This window comes from Stegodyphus dumicola, chromosome X2 (genome assembly GCF_044657685.1).
Source record: "Stegodyphus dumicola isolate Sdum_Otavi_A_Nest chromosome X2, ASM4465768v1".
Taxonomy (NCBI): domain Eukaryota; kingdom Metazoa; phylum Arthropoda; class Arachnida; order Araneae; family Eresidae; genus Stegodyphus; species Stegodyphus dumicola.
The window spans coordinates 47,849,568-47,873,364 of NC_140781.1; the positions used below are offsets into that span (position 1 = coordinate 47,849,568).

The following is a 23,797-nucleotide window of genomic DNA, read 5'->3' on the forward strand; positions in this document are numbered from 1 at the left end:
TGTCGTATGTACAACCCCAAGATTCCATTGGCTCCGAGTTTATCTTTACGGACGATAACCGACACCCAGCGCACTGCATTTATATGCTTATGCTGTTGGAAAAAGACACTATTCCGAGTAGACCGACTGACTTACGCGGATAAACGAGGTAGGGCGGTTGGAAGCAATTCTAGTTATCTGACCGGCTGAAATACTCCTTTGGGAATTCTGCGAGTCAAATTTCATTGTTATTTTCGTATAATTTTAAGTGTTTTCTATTGTTCTAAGTATGCTCATGTTAATAAAAATATAGTTTTCTAAATATATAGTTTTTTTTTTTTTTTTTTTTCTTTTTGCCAGACTGCTGAATTATTTTCGAAATTTACCATAGACAGATTTGGGAAGTGTTAATGATTTGCAATTAATAAATGCAATTAAGTAATAGTAAGAGGCAGAGAAGAAGCGATTTCAGAACTGTTATATTCATGTCGTATCACTTAAATACAGATATTTTAACTGACATTAGTAAAATCTAAGCTTTATCAAAGTATGATTTTAATAAAAAAAATCTAGTAAAACAAATTACTGATCAAGTAATAACCGATATAATTTATTCAGAAATCCTCCAACAGATAAATGGTATGCAAAGCAATTTATTCAGATATCTGGTGTTAGCTAAGAAAACCATTCTAGCCATCGAATTTAGGAGAAGTTAAATTTGTTAAACAGCATAGATGTTGAATGTGCCATACCTTTTTGTTTTAAACATTACCACAAATTGCGAATCAGCCTAAACTATGAAAGAATACATAAGATTATGCAATCAAGCTGTAGCTATTATCAGTTGTTTTAAATTTTGAAGTGCATTCACTTCAAAAAAATATTTCATTCCATAAAGTGTCGGCCAGGCTATTAAATTAAAAATCAGCACTTTTCTATTTTCCTTTGAATGCCGCTTCGCAGTCAATGCAATGAATGAATGGAAATGCCAGAAGGGGGGGGGGGTGATACAGCCCTTTGAACTGCTTTTGGTATTATGTTCCTTAGATGAAGTTAAGACAAAAGTAGAAAAACATCAATGATTTCTTTGCAGTACAAAAGTTAAATACTGCCTCTTTTAAATGCATCTTTGTCGGATAAGATTTTATGCAAGGCATCTATCAGTTCCGAAAATTAAAATTACTTCTTCGTACAACGGTTGTACATAAATTACGGTACTTACGTATTATCCTGTCGGCGGCGAAACTGTCGCCATGCAGAGCGATTTAGTGTCAGTTATGGGTAAGCGTGATGTAACAACACTCTCCTAACATCTGCACTTTCGTTTGATATAACCGTGAATGATTCTTGATAAGCACTGTTTCGTTTTCGTGAACAAGAATGTTAATTAACTGTTATTGCTGTACTCATTTTTTGCATTTTTCAAATAAGAAAAAAAAAATATTAAAATTTCGGATTAAAATTTCTGCAAGCAGTGATTATGTTCAATGTAAAGGGATTATACCATCAAAAAAGTGTGTATTAATGAACTCGATATGGTTACTGAATATGGCCGACAAGTGAAGTTTGCATTCATAACGTTCTGAACACAGCTACTGATAAAATCAGAAGGCCTCAGAAAATAATAGAAATCGATGAAAGTCTTTTTACAAAGCGCAAAAACGAAACTGGTCGACTACACCGATTGTTTATTAATCAAAGAGGCATCACTTTCTTCAGAATTCCACAGGAATGACTAGTGCAACTTTAGTAGAGATCTCCGCCAACTTTGATGGCTCTACGGTAACTCAACTTTCATGGTCGACGGGATAATACGCAAGTACCCTAATTGCAAATCAGCTTTTTTCTTTTTCCATTTTTCTCGTCTGAAATAAGAGTTTAAAATTAGCTTCAATACAAGCTTCAAAATTAGCTTCAATTAGCTTCAAAATACGTTGCAAGTATAAACTCACGGAAATAAAACTGTAATCAACTCCTTATTAACCAGGATAATACGAGGGACACCATTCACTGTTAAGCCGAAGAGCAATTAAACAGCAGTTAATAGAGTACAGAAAACGGAAAAAACTCGTATTATTATTGAAAGAAAAAATACTATTGACAATTTACCTGTGTTTTGAAGCAGTTTAATCTGGTGAATCAATTCATTTGGCTACATAAATTAAATCAGCGCTGAAAACAAAAAGAACACATTTCAAAATAAAAAGAACAATGCTTTTGTTTACATTAAATTTTGTATATCGAATAAAAGGCAATATGAAAGAGATAAATGGCTATAAACTAGATTTATTAATGGTTGTAAGATTTGATAATTGTCCAACTTACTTTTAACAAAGTTTTAAAAAGCTTATATATTCTGGATTACATACAATCAAATTACGCAAACTGATTGAATCATAAAAATTATGAAGCGAGCTCGCGAGGGCTTTCTGCATAAGGTAAGGGATGTCTTCGTGGAGGAGTTACTAAGGAAAACAGGCTTGTATCATTTTACAATGGGGAAAACCGCGAAAACCAAAATGCAATCAGCCCGTTTGCTGAGATTTGAACAGGGGTAGTATTACTAGAATTTAACGATTCTACGTTCGATCGCTGGTGGGTATTCTCTAATCCGAATCAAAATTCGAATTCTGGAATATTCTCGAATCCTTCATTTAAAAATAATGACATAAACAAAGAAGGAAAACACAACTGTATTATATAAAAGTGTTAAATTAAAGCAAAACTTGAAATCTGCGTTAACAAAAAAACAAAATTATGAACACAGTTTCAAAAAAAGCCACCTATATTTATTAAAACGATGTTAACGAAATATTTAAAATTTCATTTCCGATGCACGAACGAAGCCTTTGGAAAATTGACGTGAGGCAATATTTTAAATGAAGTACGCAATTTAAAATTTTGAAACTTGAAGCTCATTTTCTCAGTAAAATTGCCGAAAAATGAGTAAAATGTCTTTACATTTTTACAGAATATTTTAAAATCAAAACAAATGTAGAGAGGGAGTGAGGATTATTTCCCGAGTTAACACAGATAGATATTAAACGTAGAAATTTTAATTATTTCCAGAACATTATACTAAGTATGGCATTCAGGATAGTCGGGAGCTGATACTGGTTGGACATCTATAAACCTATTTTTTTGAAAGTTTTGTGTTAAAACTCTAAATGGTTTTTTGGATTAGGATTCGAAGGTTAAGTTAGTTTATTTGACTATGGCAAAGCCTACGAGAAGCTATGTGTCTAACGGAAGGGATACCTTTCATGAGAACATTTTAAAGAAAACTCGAAAACTACGTAAACTTCCATGCAGCCGCACCGTCCGCCGGGATTTGAATTCAGGGCGAATTTCCAGCGTTCCGCGATTTTACCATTCGGCCACTAGTGGCTTCCGAACTAAAGAGATGTACGAATACTTTATGTCTTTATTATTAATACTTTATGTATTTAATACTTTATGTCTTTATTATTAATACTTTATGTATTTAATACTTTATGTCTTTATCCATTTCTGTAATAATTTTTTGTTCGTTCTGTAAATCGAAATATAGATCATTTAACATTTTTAATTCAAATATACTTCTGGTAAGAGTAGATACAAACTATTGGCCTCAGTAGTCAGAAAATACATAAAAAAAAAATTCAAAATACGTTCCTTCACGTACGGAAAATTATCTAACCGAATGCTTCAGTCTTATCTATGTGACTCGTTTATTCCGCCCAAACCAAAGCATTGTAAAAAACAATAAATCGTCGAAATGGGAACTCTATTTTGAGTTTACAAATGCATTTAGCTAGCCAGAAAATAAGAATAACGTAACATTTGTCAGCGTTGAGTGCCTGCAAAAGTTGACTAGCATACCTTTTACATATTGTATTACTGTAAAATAAAAAATTAAAAACTGGCTGTTTTTTAAGTATTCAAAGAATGACAAAAGAGGTTAGGCCACCACGCCAATTACACCTCGAAAATATAGTCTCCAGTTATAAAAGAGAAAGACTGACAGAATGGTTCCTTAGAAAGCCGGAGATAGCTGTACCACTTTTATGCTTTCAATCTAATCGTCGACAACTAGTTCACATATTTTAAGCTAAGTACAATCTTGCGAATCTTTTCAATAAATACAGTAGTACAGTAGCTTAAATCTTTTAGAATCACCTCTGTTACTTTTCAAGTTTAATGATAGGGCGGATAAAATCACTGAACGCCTATAGTACAGGTCCGGTTCAGTTTGTTTCGTCGTGCACGATAAATAAGAACAAGATCCCGAGTAAGAGTAAAATAATGTTATTCGACAATGTATTTATTTACTTGTTTATCTTAGCAAACGCATTTCTGCGATTAAACATTCTTACCCTGTTGAGCTGCAGTTTTTACTGCTATAAAATTGACGAAAAATAAATTTTCGTACTCAGTTTTACTTGGCGTGTCATTCTTTCCCTAATTTCGTTCTAATAAAATCTTATTAGAACGACATTAATGTCCTCCTCCATTAATTTGAGCTTACGTATTTACTGAGAGAGAGAATTCTGTGTAGATGATGTGAAGGATTAGAAGATAGCCGTTAGCGATGAGATGCTACCTATACTTACTTAGAAAGGATTTAATACGTAGATTCACAAGATGACATAACGGAGTTAGACTTGACGAAAACAACACATTAATTTTTTTCGTAGACATTATTGGTGGTAAGCATGAACATGTTCATACATCGTTTTGGGCGCTTATCGCACTTTTATATAACGGACTAATTTTGTAGAACAATAGACAAAGCAGAGCGATGAAAACACACGTGATGCCGGCAGCAAGCGAAACAGGGAAAAAAAAAGGGTTGCGCAAAAGTAGTAGTGGTATTTATATTAAAAGTTTCTTTTACCCGATTGGGCAAGAGCTATCGCAGTGCAGCATGATAACATAAACACAAAAAGGATTAATTTCAGACGATGCACTTTATATTCCAGGAATAAACACGTAGCCAAATTCAAATTAGGAATTAAAAAAATAAGTAAAAGTTAGCAGTTTCGAGTTTCTTATTTTTTATCTTACACACACACACACACACACACATATATATAAGTAGTTAAAATTAAAACTAAACAGGCAAATAAAAAAACTAATAAGAAAATAATGTATCATAAATTGAGCAATTTAATGGCATTACAAAATAAAAATATTTTTAAAAATAAAACAACAAATAGAATTTAACTTAATATATATTTACAAAGTGCATCTTTGCAGCATTGTGCACAGGAAATGTGTTTTAAGTTCTTATTACATATATTTTTTCCAATTTAAGTATATATATATAAATTTGGTCCCAGTAATATATATATATATATTACTGGGACTAAATTAGCCGAGCAGTGAGCCTAGGACCAGCATCCTTTCCAGAGTTCTCAGCCCATCAAGGACTGAATAGAAAAGACCCCAGGACATTGATAGTTCGTCTTGGATATAAATCCCGGAGACAGGATCACCGTATAGGACTTTCGTGACGTTTCTCACACGTAACTTAACTTGCGAAGCAACTTATCTTGTTCTGCAACGAGGCATTACCCCTTCCCCTTAAGCAGATAGCCTTCACGTGTTTTGCCTTAATCAATTAACCAAAACCCAAGGGCCTTTAATTTCCTTCTTTTAGGAAGGGAAAACAGAATCATTAGGGATTACAGGAAGATTAGTTGATTCCTAAAATCTGAGCCCATCGCCCTTTTGGGTACAAGCGTGGTAATTAAATCCTGTCGACATGCATGTTTTGCAGTACAACTTCCGCTGCTACAACAATATACGAAAACTGGTTTGGGTATGGTTATTTAAATATGGCTACGCCCATGAGGGCTATCTGCCTGAGGCAGGGATGCCTTCGTGGAAGACTTTCTAAGGTAAAACTGGCTCGTATTCACATTACATATGAGGAAAACCGTGAAAACCAACCATGCAGCCAACCGGCACTGACTGATAGGGCTCAACTTATCGGCGGAATCAAGGATGCAAAGTAATTAAATACCCGTGTTCAATGGTTTTAATTATTAGCTATAAGTTCGAGATTATGATGAACGACGCTATATTGCAGAAAATGAAGGCACTTCAGAAATGCTGTGTTTGATAATAACCCTGAAAATTGTGACACAAATTGTCTAGAAACTCATCACCACACATCATGAACATAATTTTAGAAGACAAACGGTTAACTGGCGATGTAAATTTAACTTTACATTTCTGTGTATCTTAGCTTCATTATAAAATGATAATTAGATTGAGCATTTAATTTCCGTACAGCCATGCTAAGCGAGTACCAGCCTATGACTTCATAGTAATAAGGTTACTGAAACACTTATGAATGGGTATTTGTTCTACATGTTAATAAACACAGAAGGTTCTATATTTCCGGTTTCACACAGCTGTAATTCTCACGTTGTTCGAAACATGCGTAGTCACAGTAAGCTCTTTTCTTTTTCTTTCTTCCTTTTTTTTTAAAATTCAGTTTAAGTTTATACTTACGAGAGAAAACTACATGGATTTTACTGTACAAGATGGTTATAAATTACTGAGATCATTTCAATTATGAAAATTTAATGATTAATGAACGTGCTCAATTTATTTGACATCAAATTATACAGACACTCGAAACTGTTTCTGACGTCCGCATTAAATTTTAAAACTCTTCATTAAAGGCTCTTGCTATCTTACAATTTTTCGGTCGATACTCAGTTTCTCATCATTCTCAGCTTTTCGGAACTGTTGCTTTAATGACTTTCCTAATTCATCGGTTAAGTTCAGCTATGTCACGCAATTTGCTCATGCGAATATGGCCTTTTACAACCCCCCCCCCCCCACAGAACGTGTCTAGGTGTGTTATAGATGGGTTCTAGGTCCAGCTTCATTACCCTTGATGACCACTCTAGATTTCTTTTTGACGGATTTGAAATAGTTTGTGGGGTTTGCTATGCAAAAATTACGTGATACAGATAAATTTAAATACCGAATTATTAAAGCAAAACTACTGTAGGTGCTGAAGATGGTGACAGATTGAATATTGACTAGAATATTGTATGCGCAATCCGAGGAAAACACTTTGAAATGTTTTAAAATTTAGTACTATCAAAAGAGTTGGCTTTCCTGCTTATAATATAAAATACAACTGGATATGTCCTTAACATCCTTTGTCCCTATCACTGGCAGAGTGGTTAAGACTGCTGAATGCTGGCAGTTCGATTCGTGTCCGGTGTCAAGCGAGCGAACTGGTTGCATAGTTGGTTTACCCCACCCCCATGTAACATGAATAGACAGCATCCCTTATCCTAGGCAGAGAGTACTCGTGTGTTGTGCTCTATTCAAATAACCTAATATAACCAAACCTTCTTAGATCATTTGCAATTCATGACTGAAGTCCAACCTGGGTTCCTAGGCGAACGAGTTGGCTGCATGGGCATTTTCCTAATTTTCTCCATTTCATATTACATAAGTACTGACGAAAAATACTTAAACGTTTCTCAAAATTACACTGCTTTTATTCAAATTAACTGTTAATTTTTGGTAATAAATATATTGTTATAATTTAAAAATTTTCATTGTCTTTTCGTAAAGCGAAGTAAAAATTCATATTAAAATAAGAAAAATTTATTTATATAATTTTACGTATAGTATTTGATATTAAGAAAACATTTCTCTCTCTCTTTAACTTCATAAATCGCAGAAAAATAAACAAAGTTACAGCCAGCTGCTTTTAAGCCATTCTTTGCCGTAGTCCCCCCCCCACTTAAAAGTTTCCCAAAATTACACTGCTTTTATTCAAATTAACTGTTAATTTTTGGTAATAAATATAATGTTATAATTCAAAAATTTTCATTGTCTTTTCGTAAAGCAAAGTAAAAATTCATATTAAAATAATAAAAATTTATTTATATAATTTTACGTATAGTATTTGATATTAAGAAAACATTTTTCTCTCTCTTTGACTTCATAAATCGCAGAAAAATAAAAGTTACAGCCAGCTGCTTTTAAGCCATTCTTTACCGTAGTCTCTCCCCCCCCCACACACTTGGGGTTCAAGAAAGTTTTTAATGTTATTCCTCTCCCAATTTCCGATTTTTAGGTTATTTTTCAAATTTACGCTTAATCATACTCCATATTTAATATATATATAATACACACACATAAATAACATTTGTTTCAAAAGTTGCTTCAAAAGGACGCTTTTTCACGTTCGCCTATTTGCTGAGTGATACTGAAATCAATTTTTTTTCCCTTATTAGAAGTTATGTGCATATGCGTTCTGAATAACACAGTACCAAAATTGAGCAAATTGTTTACTGTTGACCACCTGCAAAATACAATAATCCCCATTTGGGGCTCACAGTTATTCTAATGTAAAATGACTTATTATTTACACTATAAATAGGACTTCCATTTTCGTTCCAGTTATGTGTTACTACTAGATGTTTGAGCAGGCGATTTGAAAACACACCTGCACCTAACTACTATGGTAGCGTCACTAATCCTTTTCGTCCATTGAGCAAAAGAATTCTAACAATTTTTGAGCTCGGTCCGAATCTATTTGGATATCAATTGTTGTATTGCACCAGATAACAGAGCCTTTATGACTAACTGGCAAACTTTTGCCAAAGCTTCTGTCAACATTCAGAACATGCTTCAAACGATACATTCGGATGTGATCAACGACATTCCACAAAAAGCCAACACTACACTAGCACTGTATGCTAACCTCTCACAAAATGCTTTTCTTCATCCAGCGTTAAAAGCATTACTAAACCACATCCAGGCACTTGAGACCTGGCTAATTAGATGAGAGTGGAAATCAATGTAGACAAATCTACGGCTGTTGTCTTCACAAGGAAAATGTCTTCACAAGGAAATATAAAACTGTATGAATCTTCCGTGCCCTGGGGTAGGTGTGTCACCTATCTCGGGGTAATCCTCGTCAAAAATCTCACATTGTCCCCACACACACAATCCAGAAGTTCCGGGTCTGTAAACCTAAACTTTTCCCCTTAATTGTCCGGAACGGCATTTTATCTCTAGACAACAAGTTACAAAACCATATTGCTTTATGCCTGCCGTGTTTAAGCATACTTTTTATTTCGTACCTACTTCCATCACCTGGTACACAATTTCCATTTAAACATTAGGAAATCAAATAACAATATCATTCCTATCTACAATTCTCGTAATTATGGGAAGCGGCCAATGGCCTTCTTAAGTAATAATTTATAAATAATTCATTTTCTGTATTTTGTTTCCTGCACCATTAATTTAATTTTTATTGTTTGTATATTTATTCTACTGCTTCTGTATTACTATAGTGTTAAATTCTGCCTAAAATTGTTTCACTTGCTTGTGTAACTATGTGGTTTGATGTTGATTTTTTAGCAGTAACCTCATATCATATCAACATATTATCTTATCAACATCAGTCAAATTTTATGCGCCTGACAATATCCTTATATTTCATTTAATTCTTAGTTACTCTTCATCATCAGCAATTATTCGGATCGTACAATATTTCGTAATAATCAATCAATTTCGAGGGAGATCGGACCTTGAGTCCTAGTCCCTCGGTGCTAACACCACTTCTACATTTCGACATTCTACAATAAATTTTAGGGCAGATGGTCGTGATCTCTGTGCTGAGATGTTTCATCTAGAGATCTTCTTTGAATTACATGACAGAAACTAGTTGAATTTTCATAAATGACTTTGTATTCTTATATATATATATATATATATATATATTGATTTACTCAGCTTGGATAATAAAAAGTCGAAACGAATTTCGAACTCTAAGAGAACTTGTAGAATATTGGGACATTGACCTTGATTTGGCAGATGATGAAAATCTTGACGGTGCTATTGGCATAGTTGAATTACCACCAGATACAGCTGATGATGTTTCCGATTTGGAAGATAGAGATGACAACATACTGGAAGATACTATTCCAAACGACGTTCCAGGTTCATTAAAATTTTACGAAGAGAGGTGTAATGAAGAGGTTACAGTCCCAAAGAAATAGAAATCTAAAAAAGAAAAGCCCATATTGAAGTGGAATAGAAAGTGTGTATCATTCGACATGGAGGAAGGAGAATGCAACCAACGTAAAATAAACATGATAAAAAGAGCAAAAGGTAAACAGTAGAAATTTTTGAAATGCTCTTCACAGATGATGCAGTAAACCATATCGTACATCAGAGTGTATCTTATGCAGCTTAAAATAATCACCACCAGTTTACGCTCTCTGAAGACTGTTTCAAAAACGTGTCGGGATTTTTAAAGTTAACTGGATATTAACCCTTACTTTAAGAGCACCGGTCAGAAGAAGAAGACATAAATATTGGATTTGTACGAAAATGTATAATAAGAAGTCGTTATATTGAAATAAAGAGAAACCTACATTTTGGAGACAATACAAATATACCAATAACAAATGAGAATAAAGTGGTGTGACTAGATTTTTCTACAATGCTGAAACACATGAAGGTGAGCTTATAAGGAATTTCTCCCACATTCCTGGCGAGCCTTCGTGATGTAGTGATATGAACGCTCAGCGCGTAATTGAGAGGTCCACGTTTCGATTCCTGGCGAAGGCGTTGCTAATTTTTCTTCTTGCCTGCTTGCAAAAATAGTGTCTCTACAGTGGCGCCCGAACTAAAGGGTGTTGGATGATGATGGGGCGATTGGGTCCCCTAAAAACCCCAGTCGCCCTTTAAAAGGGGGGGAATAGAAGGAATTTCTCCCAGCTTCTTGGCGAGCCTTCGTGGTGTAGTGGTCTGCACGCTCAGCGCGTAATTGAGAGGTCCGCGGTTAGATTCCCGCCCAAGGCGTTGCTAATTTTTCATCTTGCCTGCTTCCAAAAATACCTAATGTCTCTCTACAAGCTAAGCAGTAGTTCAGAAAAGGTACGTATGGATTAGGCATGTCAGTAATGTTGAATAAGTTAGCAATCATATACAAACAAATTGGTCTAGAACTGAGAAAAAACGAGTGATAATTCCGCATCCTAATGCCATTGCAAATTAAAATAATAACATGGGTGGATGTTGACAAGCTTGATTGTATTATACAAAAAAAAAAAAAAAAAAAAAAAAAAAAAATTAGAGGCAAGAAATGGTACTTTCCTGTTCTTATTAATGCAGTGGATATGGCCCTAGTTAATGCTGATACAGTATACTGCATCGCATAATGAAAAAAATTATATGTGACTTATTACACTTTTTAATATTTTTCTTCGATGTTTAACAGTGGCCGAGAATATAAATTTTATTTGAAGCGCAGCTTCGTAGCATATTCTATTCACGAATTTGCATGCTAATGTGTATTTTAATACATAGCTAAAGTTATTGTATCTCGAATGTTGCTTTGTTGTACTGAAATAACTATTTAATGATTGTGCATTTGTTAATGACTTTTATGAGGTACAGTAACTTCTGAGGCTCCGAAGAAAAATCAAGGAACTTAAAGTACAAAAAGCACATAAATTGGATAGGCAATTTATTTTTCCAACAGGTAGTTTTCCCATCTGTTACTGTTTTTTCGGCCATTTTCAGCTGATCATATCATTTTCATTAATGCACACTTTTATTTATGGTAGGATCCGGTAACTTTTAAAACGAACAACTGATTAAGATAAAATAACACGCCGAACAAGTATTAATTTGGAATTCAAACAACAAAAATCAGCATTATATTTGCAAATGTTCACAGGAATAGTTTCGATGGCTCAGTAAAACCATCAAAACTAGTCCTGTGAACATTTGCAAATATAATGCTGATTTTTGTTGGTTAAATTCTAAATTAATAAAATGAACAACTGATTGTTGCTTTTTAGAAGAGAGTTCCCAAATTTTAATCCTTCTCTTTTTTTTTTTTTTATTCAAAATGCAAAGAAAAAAATTACATCAATAACAGTTAATTTATACCCTTATTCATAAAAACAAAATGTGGCTTATTGAAAATCAATCGGGTTACATCAAATGGATTGGATTATTTAATTATGGCAAAGCACACGAGGGCTATCTGCCTAAAGGGAGGGATGCCTTCGTGGAGGACTTTCTAAGGGAAACTGGCTCGTATACATGTTACACATAGGAAAAACCACGAAAACGCCCATGCAACCAGCCCGTTCGCCGGGACTCGAACCCCGAACCGAACTACCAATATTCAGTTGGGCTTTCTCCTCCGCGAAGACATTACTAGACGTAAACAGTCTTTAAATCACACATACCTCTGTTACAATGCTCTAACTGCACCTTCTTTTGCACAAGAGAAAAGTTGTGCTTTAATTCAGATCTAAAAAATTAGAAAAAATCAATAGTTTAAAACTTTTTTACTCAGCGTTAATTTTAATACAGCGTTAATTAATACAAAAATTAAATGCATTTTAATGTGTCTGTGTATTTTTGTTCTTCTTCATTATCAGCAAATCTTTTTTCTTCATTAGTAGCAAAACGAAGTCCGAAAGACATTTAATTTTCGGAATAATTTTCGGCCTTCGTGGAGGACTTTCTAAGGGAAACTGGCTCGTATACACGTTACACATGGAGAAAACCACGAAAACACCCATGCAGCCAGCCCGTTTGCGGGATTCGAACCTCGGACCGGACTCCTAGTGTTCAGCGTCTTTACCGTCTTTACCGCTTTCAGCCGCTGGTGGGTTACATCAAATGAAAGCGCAGATGTTATGAACGTGTTGTTATGTCCCACTTATCCATAAATGATGCTAAATCGCTCTGCTCGGCGCCAGTTTTATGGTCGACTGGATAATACGTAAGTACCATTAAAACAAAGCAATACTACAAATTTTAATACAAGTGACGTAAGCAAAATTATTATTACGTAACGTGTTTTTTACTATAAAATTTAATAATGTCAGCAAATTATTAAAGTAAATTTAAAAGATCGTCAAATGTAGTTGTCAAGCGCTCCATGTAATATTATGTAAATAATTCAATGATTAACAATTTAAAATTTATACATATTAATATATTAATAATCATATTATTTTATAGCTTGGCCGGGTCACCGGCACAGAAGGTTAACTGTCATTGGAGAGGACACGACCAGCTAAACACTTTCTCTGATCTGAAGTGTTAGTGAGTGAAGACAATACATAATCCTTGGTAAATTTTTAGATATCCCAGGTTCTTCTCCTAAATCTGAGGGGCAATTATAGCACAATTTAATTATCTAAATTTGAGTAACTATTAGATTATTCCTTTGAATCTGAAAACTTGTATTTTTATATTTAAGTGCTCAGTTCTGATTTTTAGATTATACTATGAATATTAACTTTTTCTTGAGATTTAATTTTTAGCATATTTCTATACTTTGAAAATAAATTTAAATTTGAAGCTGCTTTTCTAGTTACGTATTTTATAAAAGTATGAGATTAATTTTTAGTTACCTAGCGTAAAATGTTGCATAAGTCTAACGTGCGCTGTGGGGCAATTTTTTTTTTTTTTCCTTATGCACAACTAAGAATGGTTCCTTTTCGTCATATTGTGTGCTTTTATTTTGAATAAAGGAAAAAATTCTAGTCTAAATGCTCGTAAAATTTGTGTAGTAGATTAATAAAGTGCTATTTCTGATGACACAGTTCGAAGGTGGTTCTGAGAAATGCGGAAATTGCAGCCTAAAAAATGAAACCTGCTTTGGACGACTATGCTCTGTAAACAAAAACGTATTAAAAGAAGCTATCTCTGAAAATCCATGTTATACAGTTTATTAACTATCTGACAGACTAAATATTTTGAAAAGTGTACAGTATGCGTTCATTTGAAGAAGATTGGATGCGCAAGCTGCTACGATACATAATTACTCTAGAGCAAGAACAAGCTTTAACAGAGCAGAATATATAAAATTAGCAAAGCAACAGCCTTGTGTTTGGAGCAGACTTAGTCAAGAAGTCAATCGATTTCGACAGCAAACAGGTAAAGGTCCCTCTTCATCAGGAGCAAAGAAATATGTAAGACTGGGAGTTTCTTTGCTTCTGATGAAGAGAGACGTCTAAAAGACAGTCTTGCAGATTTCTTTGCTCCTGATAAAGAGGGATTTGAACATTTTTGCACTCGAAATCGATTGAATTCTTGATTTAATCTACGCCATACACAAGTTACACCTTTGCAAATTTTATGTTTCACTTTGGTGTGTTTCTCTTCTTTTTGAGAGTAGAGTATGCTTGCTCAAAATTCGGCATGCGATTCTTTCCTGAAACGAAGTAAAGAAGCTCTTTTTTTAAAACGCCTTATTTCTAGAGATCAGAAATGGATACAGTACAATAATGCTACAAGCACATCGAAAGAGTATATGGGGATTTATATTACGAATTATTGCAATCAAATCAGACAAGGAGTTTGGAAAAATACTGTTCCCAGTTTTAAAAGTAGAAATCTAAGCAAAGTGCTCAGAAGTGACCAGACGTCGAGGGGTTTTTTTTTTCATGACAACATTCGGCCTCGCATTTGAATGAATGGCAAACAGACTCACTAAGTATGGGTGAGTTGTTTGTGTCATCCCCCCTCCCCAATATTCACTAGACCTTGTCCGCCTCCCATCTTCATCTCTTCTGGTCATTTCAAAATTACCTGAGCAGCAAGGTTTTTACTTCTTTGTAGACTATGTCAAACAGCACCTGAATAACTTAAGAATAAACCAGTAACTTTTTTTTTTTTTTTAAGAAGGAACGAGTGATGCCGAAGCGTCGTAGAACAAAACAGTACGTATGTGATTCAGTGAAGTTTTTTTTATGGTTTTGTACTGCTTCATTTGCAATTATCATCAAGAAAAACCACAACATTTTTCAGATGATTCAATATTTTTTTAACTTACAGGAACACAATGACCGTGAAACATCAAACAAAGAGAGGAAAAATACCTGCTGAATTTCTCTCACTTTGTGAGTGATGTATGGGATTTCTTAAGAAGTACAGAACGAACATTAGCTCATCAGTGGCTGAGTGGATAAAGTCACTACACACTAGTAGATAAGCCTGAGTTTGTAGTATCTTGGCAAATGTACCGTCTCTGTGTCCGTTTCCAGAGTTTTCGCCATATGCAACATGAGTACGGGCCAGTTTCCTTTTAAAAGTTCTCCAATAAAATATCCTTCCTTCAGCGTCGATAACCCAAGAGTACTTTACTATAATCATAAAAAATTTTAAATATCTAGTCCAAATAAGATTAAACTACATTCGAGTTCATACCATGATTTCTTTAGTGTTTATTGTTATTATATGTGCAACTTCCCAACTGCGAAAATGCAAATTTTGAGCTAATCTAAGATTGTAGAAATTCTCTCATGTGCCTAGATTAATGCCTAGATTAACCTTAAACAAATTTTAAAATCATATTTCTACTCTGTGAAGTAACCGATGAAGCATATGGTAAAATGAGCACCGAATGATTGTGAGTATCGTCTCGACATTACTCATCTAATAAAGGGGCCCGCTAGCACTCGAGAAGCTAAGCTCATTGAATATTGGATATTCGGCGTGAGTTTAGGTTCCAGGCAAACGAGCTGGATGCATGGGTGTTTTCATGGGTTTCTCAATCTGTAATTTGGATTATGACAGAGCTTCCTTGAGAAAGTCCTCATGAAGGCATCCCTTACCTCTTCAACTGATAGCCCTTCCATGCTTTTCCAAAATCAAGTAAACCATACCAAAACAAAATTATTAGACGAAATTATTCACAAAGCGAAATGCAAAACGAGGACAATTTTTCTTTACTTAGATTTATCTACCGGAACATTTTGAATAACCCTGTGTTTCTGCTGTAGAATGGCCTGAGAGAAAGGAAGCTTGCTCAGTTAGATAAGAAGAATATGATAAGAGTAAATATTTAATGTTACGTTACTTACAATATTTACTACAGTAAATATTTATAACAGTAGTTTACAAATGGTCAAGGAATGCACCATACAAATAGAAAATTTGATATATTTTATTAAATTTTAACCACTTGTGTTCTATTTTTATTTTCAATACTTATTTATTTATCAGACTCTATTTTTAATAATATGAATGCGTAAAACAGTCATTCTTAACTGTATAAAAGTAAGAATTCAAAAAAGGGACTATATAGTCCCTTTTTTGAATAATATATATATATAATATTTGAATTTTTTGAATATATATATAAAACTTAAAAAGCACCTAAGTCTGTAAGATGCATTAAATTAAACATGGGTAATATATATCAGTCTGATTATTATTTGTTTTCACACATTTATGCGATCATGCTGACTAGAAAATCACTTTTGCCTCTTCTGTAAACTTTGAACTGCATTATTTAACGTTGTTTTATGAAAGCATGATAAGTGGTAGCTATTTTTACCTATTCCTTCTTGCATTCTAAAAGCAGTCCCTCTAATACTGACCAAAAGACTATAAAATGCTTTTCTAGTTTAGTGAGGCTGAGTTTTTAATTTTACTTTCTTTGGGCAATATTTCTTCTCCGTGATTGAGTTGGTTTATTTGATAATGTCAAAGCACTCCAGGGCTATCTCCCTAAGGGGGAGGCCATCGTGGAGGTCTTTCTAAGGGAAACTGGCTCGTATACATGTTACACATAGGAAAAACCACGAAAACGCCCATGCAACCAGCCCGTTCGCCGGGACTCGAACCCCGAACCGAACTACCAATATTCAGTTGGGCTTTCTCCTCCGCGAAGACATTACTAGACGTAAACAGTCTTTAAATCACACATACCTCTGTTACAATGCTCTAACTGCACCTTCTTTTGCACAAGAGAAAAGTTGTGCTTTAATTCAGATCTAAAAAATTAGAAAAAATCAATAGTTTAAAACTTTTTTACTCAGCGTTAATTTTAATACAGCGTTAATTAATACAAAAATTAAATGCATTTTAATGTGGCTGTGTATTTTTGTTCTTCTTCATTATCAGCAAATCTTTTTTCTTCATTAGTAGCAAAACGAAGTCCGAAAGACGTTTAATTTTCGGAATAATTTGCAACTGTTTGATCGCTACACTTTCAAACATTTGTTATTTGCTGAACTTCACACCCTCAAAAAGTTGAGCTCAGCAAGTCTCAGTGATGCGGTAATTGTATCATCTCTTCTTCGCACGATATAGTATCGGTAACAAATGCGCAAAGCAAACATTCCTTCATGTTTACCCAAGATATCATATGTCTCTTTCATAAAACGAGATTTGCAGTAATCTAAAACGAAAGTCCAAATTCTTTTCTTTGTGAACCAAACTCTGACTTCTTAAATATTCTAATATTTTCCTAGGATTATTAAAGAAAAAGAACGAATTTAATGCAGTACAATAAGTATCTAATCACTAAATCAATTTTTATACTAACTACACATAGTACATTCTTCTGAACCTTATGGGCAGATTTCATTAATTGTAAATTTCTGATATATGTAAAATATGAAGAATATTTGAAAAAGATCATCCTGCTCATTATCTCTCAGCTATTTAAAAAATTAATCGATACGATAGCCTTTAGAATTATGACTTTAATCTCGTGACACTTTTCTTTCAACAAAAATATGAGAAATTGTTATACAGTCTTGTTTTAATTAATAAGCGAATCCAATTAATACGCACGCTGCAACTTATCCTATTACACATCTTCCAGAATAACAGTAATATGCAAATCAAAGCGAAAAAGATATTGCCAAAATTATATGACTAAAAACCACCGTGAGAAAGAATGCCGGATTAGGAATCAGATTTGGGAAGGGGGGTAAAACTGAATTTCATTAAATAAATAAAAAAAATTGAATAAATTGTGAAGCATTTCTTAATAGGGTAAGTTAAAAATAGAGCTTCAAATTAAAGTTTTCCTAACGTAGCAGGCATCCTTAAGAATCCGCATTCAAAAAATTCAGTATTCGTAACTACTTTTAGAAGTATTTCAGTATTTAAATACTGTCCCGCAAAATTTTTAATCAGTAGTATCTTGGTGTGGTGTGGTACTTAATTATGGCAAAGCACACTAGGGCTATCTGCCTAAGGGGAGGGATGCCTTTCGTGGAGGACTTTCTAAGGGAAACTGGCTCGTATACACGTTACACATGGGGAAAACCACGAAAACGCCCATGCAGCCAGTCCGTTCGCGGGATTCGAACTTCGGACCGAACTACCAGTGTTCAGCGTCTTTACCGCTCGGCCGCTGGTGGGCCAGTAGTATTTTGGATAATTTTGATTGTATAAAAATGATTTTTTTAATTAATTCAGTTATGGAAAGCATTTTTCGTACTGTGAAATTTTTCTACAGAACAAATATAAAAAATTAAGTTTCATATATTTTAAAAAGATAATACACTCCAAAACTGCTCCAAACATTAACTACAAACTCCAAACATTAATTTATATCTTAAAATGAATCTTCGCATCCTCAACCCGTTAGTCAAGAGAATTTTAGTCATGCAATCTTTTTAAAGCATTCTGTATAGAGAAATATACACAGAAATGCTAAAATAGCAAGTAAATAAAATGAACTAAGAACAATCCATGAATTAAATATCCCGCCAAAAGCAGCAGCAAACTTAGTAAGAATAATGTAAAAAGAAAATTTGAGTTAATCTTTCTGCAACAGCTAGAACTTGATATATTAAAGTAAAAAAGAAATTAAAATTCAGTAAGCGAAACAAGAGCTCATTAAGAAGAATAAATAAAACAAGAACTCTTTAAGATAAAAGAGAAAACGGTGCTTATGTATTTTTCCGTAGACCATGAAAGTTGATGGAAATTCCCAAACTTGTGGCAATCATTTCGCCGAAAGTTTATAAAGGAACAAATTGTACATTATTTAGTTAGATTATCAAAAGATACTAATTATGGACATAACATATAAAAAAACATATAAATATGAGCTCATATTTATACCATTCATTCGGACGGATGTCTGAAAGGAATGACTAAATCACCATTTAGTTAGACAATCAACAGATACTAATTATGGTTATAACATAAAAAACATATAAATATGTGTTCATACTTGTAGTACCATTCATGCGCATGGGTGTCTGGAGGGAAAAGATCACTATTTAGTTAGATAATCAACAGATACTAATTATGGACATAACATATTAAAAACACATAAATATGAGTTCATACTTGTACCATTCATTCAGACGGATGTCTGAAAAGAATATATCACTATTTAGTTAGATAATCAACAAACAAAAGTTACGGATGCAGCGTATAAAACGCTGGTGGAGATTACATGAAAACCAAAGAGACGATTTTATGCGGTTCTTCGATTTATAACTTCGCGCTTATCCATTAGTAGCACTAAATGACATTGTTTGGCCACACATTTTGTTTTACAAGGATGGTCAAAGGCATAATATGTAAGTACCAGGACTGGAATAAACAAAAGTTTTGAAAAATTAGACAGTTGTTACATATCTCATAACGCTTGCTTAGGCAGCTAGTTGTTGCACAGTTTGATGTAACAGGACAATCACGTTTCTGAACTATATTATAATACCGCAAATAATCAGATTCAAACTAACAAATTCCTTGAAGTTGCATCTAACATAGTTAATTGTTCATTAATGTAGTTCAGCCCCTGCATGGTTAAGAATAAGCACTTAATTCTGGTCGTAGATGCATAGCAACAAATTTTGACAATGAATACGTCGCAAAGAAATCATCAAGGAGTTAAGAAATTCAGCAAATATGAATGTAAATGAAAGTATAATATTGTAAAATGTAAAGCTATGTTCATTATAAAGCTATGCGTGTAAAAAAAGATCCTTTCCAACCGATAAATAATATTTAATGGGCAGTAGTTTTTTTGTCTATTATTTACATTCTTTATTTACTTTATCAAATTCTAGTATTACATTTTTTTATTTAATTAAAAACACTTCAATTATGTCTATATTTATCTTTAGCGAACATTTATGATTATGAAATCAGTGAGCCTTGATAATTTGCTTTAATTTATAGATAAAACCTTCAATATGCCTGAAACATTTTAAAAATGTTTTTACATCCTTTTACATTTTTGTAAATAAAAACAAGATATGAATATTTTTAAACATGGGACTTCCAATGAAAATAGACTTCGCAGACTTGCTATCCATGTTATTGGGATTGGATAATAATACGAGTAAGTTATAAATAAATTTAATATAACTGTCAAGCTTATTTGATAAAAATTAAATTTAGGTATACTTTATGTCAACGGTTTACAGAACCGCACTATACTGAAAGTATGATATTATTCTGAATACTCTGATAATGGGGTAATGAAAAAAAAAATCTGAAAGGTTTCAGATTTTAATGGCTTCCCAAAAGGGCTGTTAAGGTTTTTTACGCTCTCGCTGAGCTCCAGTCTACCCTTCTTAAGTCTACCAATCTGCTATTACACTCACTCACACTAACCCCTAATTTTTTTTTTTTTTTTTTTTGTCTTTTTAGCTTTATTATCGAGCATTATTTTCTTCGCACTTACGCCAAAGCAAAATTACAAAATTTTAAAAGCTGTATAGCAGTACATGTTTAGAATTCCCGCAGCGTTAAGTGTTGATATACATTTTTCTGTGTTTTTCAATCTTTTTTCAGTTCATCATATCAGTGTTCAGTTTTCTTACTAAGATGCTTTACAAAGCATTTTTTCTTTGCCTTTTGATTATTAACGTTTTGTGTGGTTATTAAATATCACGATCTTGGCGCTTAAGCCGCGTCAAATTCGATTCAACAGCAAAATCACAAAATATTTAAAAACAGCATATCTTTATAATTTCCAACAGATAATCTCGCAAGCTGGAGATAAAAAGTTTTATTCCGTACAGTGTTACCACTGCTCGCTTCGAAATCGTTGAGTTTGTTAATTAAAAATTCATTAAAGTTTTAAAAAATATGAAAGAGATAATAAAACAAATTTGAAATTCAAAATCCATGCTTCCACGTGCTCATATTCGGATTCACTACTACGTTATTCAAAATCTGATGGCTCTAGGTAATATTTTTTTAATCCAAAATGCGAGATACATACATACATTCATGCAGATTCTTCCTTATTTAATTCTTTAATTATAATACAAGGCGATAATATTTGGTGGCAATAATTTGAAAAGTGACACAATGCATTAAAGTGTTTTGGTGCAAAATACCGTTTTGAGACCAATATCTCATTCGGGGCTAACGTCTCTTTTGGGGTAGAAAACCTATGTAATTAAAACTAAATTTAATGCAACGTTACCTAGTAGCTTTCGCATTAATAAGATGCTGCAATACATTGATATCCAAAGTTTCTTTAGCGACCATTTTGCTAAGTGAGCATGGTAATACATTCTTTCATTGCCATTACAAAAACATTTCAGAAGAATTAATAATAAATTTTCAGTTTACCATCAATATTCTTAAAACATTTTTATCTGACTATATATACAGATAGAATTTGACTTCAAAGCTTCATTAAAAAGCTAGTCCTTGACAACCTGGTTTGTACAACCCTGTTCCTTCAACGTATTTTTTTACTTTATTGTAATTATTTGAAATCAAGAAAAGTTTAGTATAGAGCCTTCCCCACCTTAAACAGAAGTTAATTACTTACTTCTTAATTTAAAATATTTATCTTAATCACAAATTCTTATAACACCTCTCTTTCCTCTACCAATTAAAAATTTTTTCCAATCTGTTTTTGGATCAGAGAAAACAACTGATATTTCAGGCTGTTTGATGATGCAGAGCAGTCTCAAGAAGTGACCAACGTTTCGGAATCACTAATTTACACGCCGTGCATGTGAAAATTTATTAAATATTCACTGCTTTTTTCTGTTATCCATTTCCTCTTTAAATTAAGTTACTGCTAGGAATTTACAATATTTCATTATTGTTTAGTTAGAGATTAACAGAACTATAATAAGAAAATATTGTACACTGTTTTTTAAGGGGCTTGATTTCGTCAGGGAACACACAACATTTAACAGTCCCTAACTTTCATAAACGAATTCATTTCTATTACGCACTTATAATTCTAATCTTTAGACTGTATTAAGTATGTAAGAAAAATTACTTTGAATTACGTTTATTTACAGTAGTAATGATAAATTTACCGTAGTAACTAGCAATTTTTCGCTAAAACATTTTTGCTTAAAAATCAATACCATTCAAGTAAACCATTTAATCAGTTCCATTCAAGTAAAATCTCAAAGTAATGGAAATAAATGAGTAATTACGCAAAATTCGAACAATTAATTTAATTAATTGTTCGAATTTAATTTAATTAATTTAAATAATTAATTTCCTAAATAGAAACACAAGTAAACGATGAGAGCAACTAGTAATCTCACCTGCATGTGTTACTGATTCTTACGAAGCAAATAAAATTGCGAAAACTTAAAATATATATACAATAAACAAATTATAATAAGCTTTAAATTATGTAGTTTCATGGAAGGCTAAGATCAAAAGTTACTAGTACTGATGTTGTGAATTTAACTTTCATAGTTTCATGAATGAAATATATATATTCGGATCGTTAAATAAACTTTAATTTCATGCACAAATTATTTGAATGTCTTAGTTTCATGAACAGTTTTATGAATTAAGCCTATTCAAATTAGTTGCATAAAATGATAGAATGATTCTGAAGAAAAAAAAAATTTTTTTCCAGTATTGCAGCTAATGAAAAATCATCTGTACATTTATTTTAAAATTGGGCAATATTAACCGTCAGATGGACTTTGATTTTATAGAAAATTCTGCGCATTTCAAGCGAAGTTGGCATAGGTCCTTCTTCTGCAATGAGTAAAAATGTTCTGCTTTTGCTTTCAGTTTTCTTAAATTTTTATTTCAAATTTGAATGCTTCTCTTCCTCAATGCCACTGAGTATATACGTATTTAAACTCACTACAGTGATATAATTACATCAATCCTATATATTAATGTAACAGTCAACATTAATTAATAATTAAAATACAGAAGTTGAAAAAGGTATTCGAATGAAAAAATTATGGTAATAAAATTTGTGGAATCTGAAATAACTAAATGTATAATAGACTGGAAATTCAACGAAATTACTTTTTTAACAGCTCAAGCACAATTAATGAAAATACCCCAAATTCAATGCTCTAATATAGAAAAAATACCGTGTTTCCCACATTAAAAAACTTTTATATAAATGACAAAATAACGTTTAATGAAATATACTTTTTCGTCTCAGGTAAAACGGTTCTAGGAGTTAACAATAAACAAAATACCAATTAGAATCTGATAATGTTTCAAAGCGCGTTCATTACATACACTCTGTGAATTTTAGTTTAGGAGGTCTCAAAAGAGGTAAATATTGTGCTAGGTAGATAAAAGAGGAATGTTCACTTACAAGCACCTGACGGCTCGATCTTTAAATGACCAGTCCTAATCCGAAGCACGTGTTGCACACATTCACAACATGGGTTGCCATATCAACAGTTTTCTCCTACTATCGCCAAATTCTCCAAACGCAGCCAAATCAAGCGATAACTCTCTTGGGTTTAATGTCACTTGAATTGCTTTAACTGTAAATTACTTCAGAAATCTACGTTTTGAACCGTTGATTCAATAAATTAGGTTTAAAGAAAGTATTTTATTGCTTTAGATGACTTTTTAAACTTACAGATATAAAATATGAAAGTAAAACAAAATTTTAGAGGTCAAATATTTTATTATAATTTATACTATTTATGGCTGAAAAAATAGTCACATATATTTGTAATAAAACAAAAGCACTAGACATATTCATTTTTATGCTGCAGGAGTAGAGATCATATATAATTTTATTACTTTACCTGCAAATTTAAATATTTCGTAAAGGAATGATCTTTAAAATTTA

General features: G+C 32.9%; 1 protein-coding gene across 10 annotated transcripts in view; it reads right to left on the reverse strand.

Annotated features, from left to right (window-relative positions):
• Nucleotides 1–23,371, reverse strand: part of LOC118197749 (uncharacterized) — a 183,771-nt gene extending 160,400 nt beyond the window's left edge. For 5 of the 10 annotated variants that reach the window (XR_015039272.1, XM_085810115.1, XM_085810112.1 and 2 more), the window contains exons 1-2: nucleotides 12,219–12,283; nucleotides 2,089–2,151 (exon numbers count right to left, since the gene is read on the reverse strand). The gene's annotated coding sequence lies outside the window, so the exon portion shown is untranslated. Of the gene's footprint in view, nucleotides 1–2,088; nucleotides 2,152–12,218; nucleotides 12,284–16,701; nucleotides 16,721–23,308 lie in introns of those variants that run through there. The other 5 variants (XM_085810113.1, XM_035369306.2, XM_035369293.2 and 2 more) reach the window with 5 other exon arrangements.
• Nucleotides 23,372–23,797: the final 426 nt, after the last annotated feature.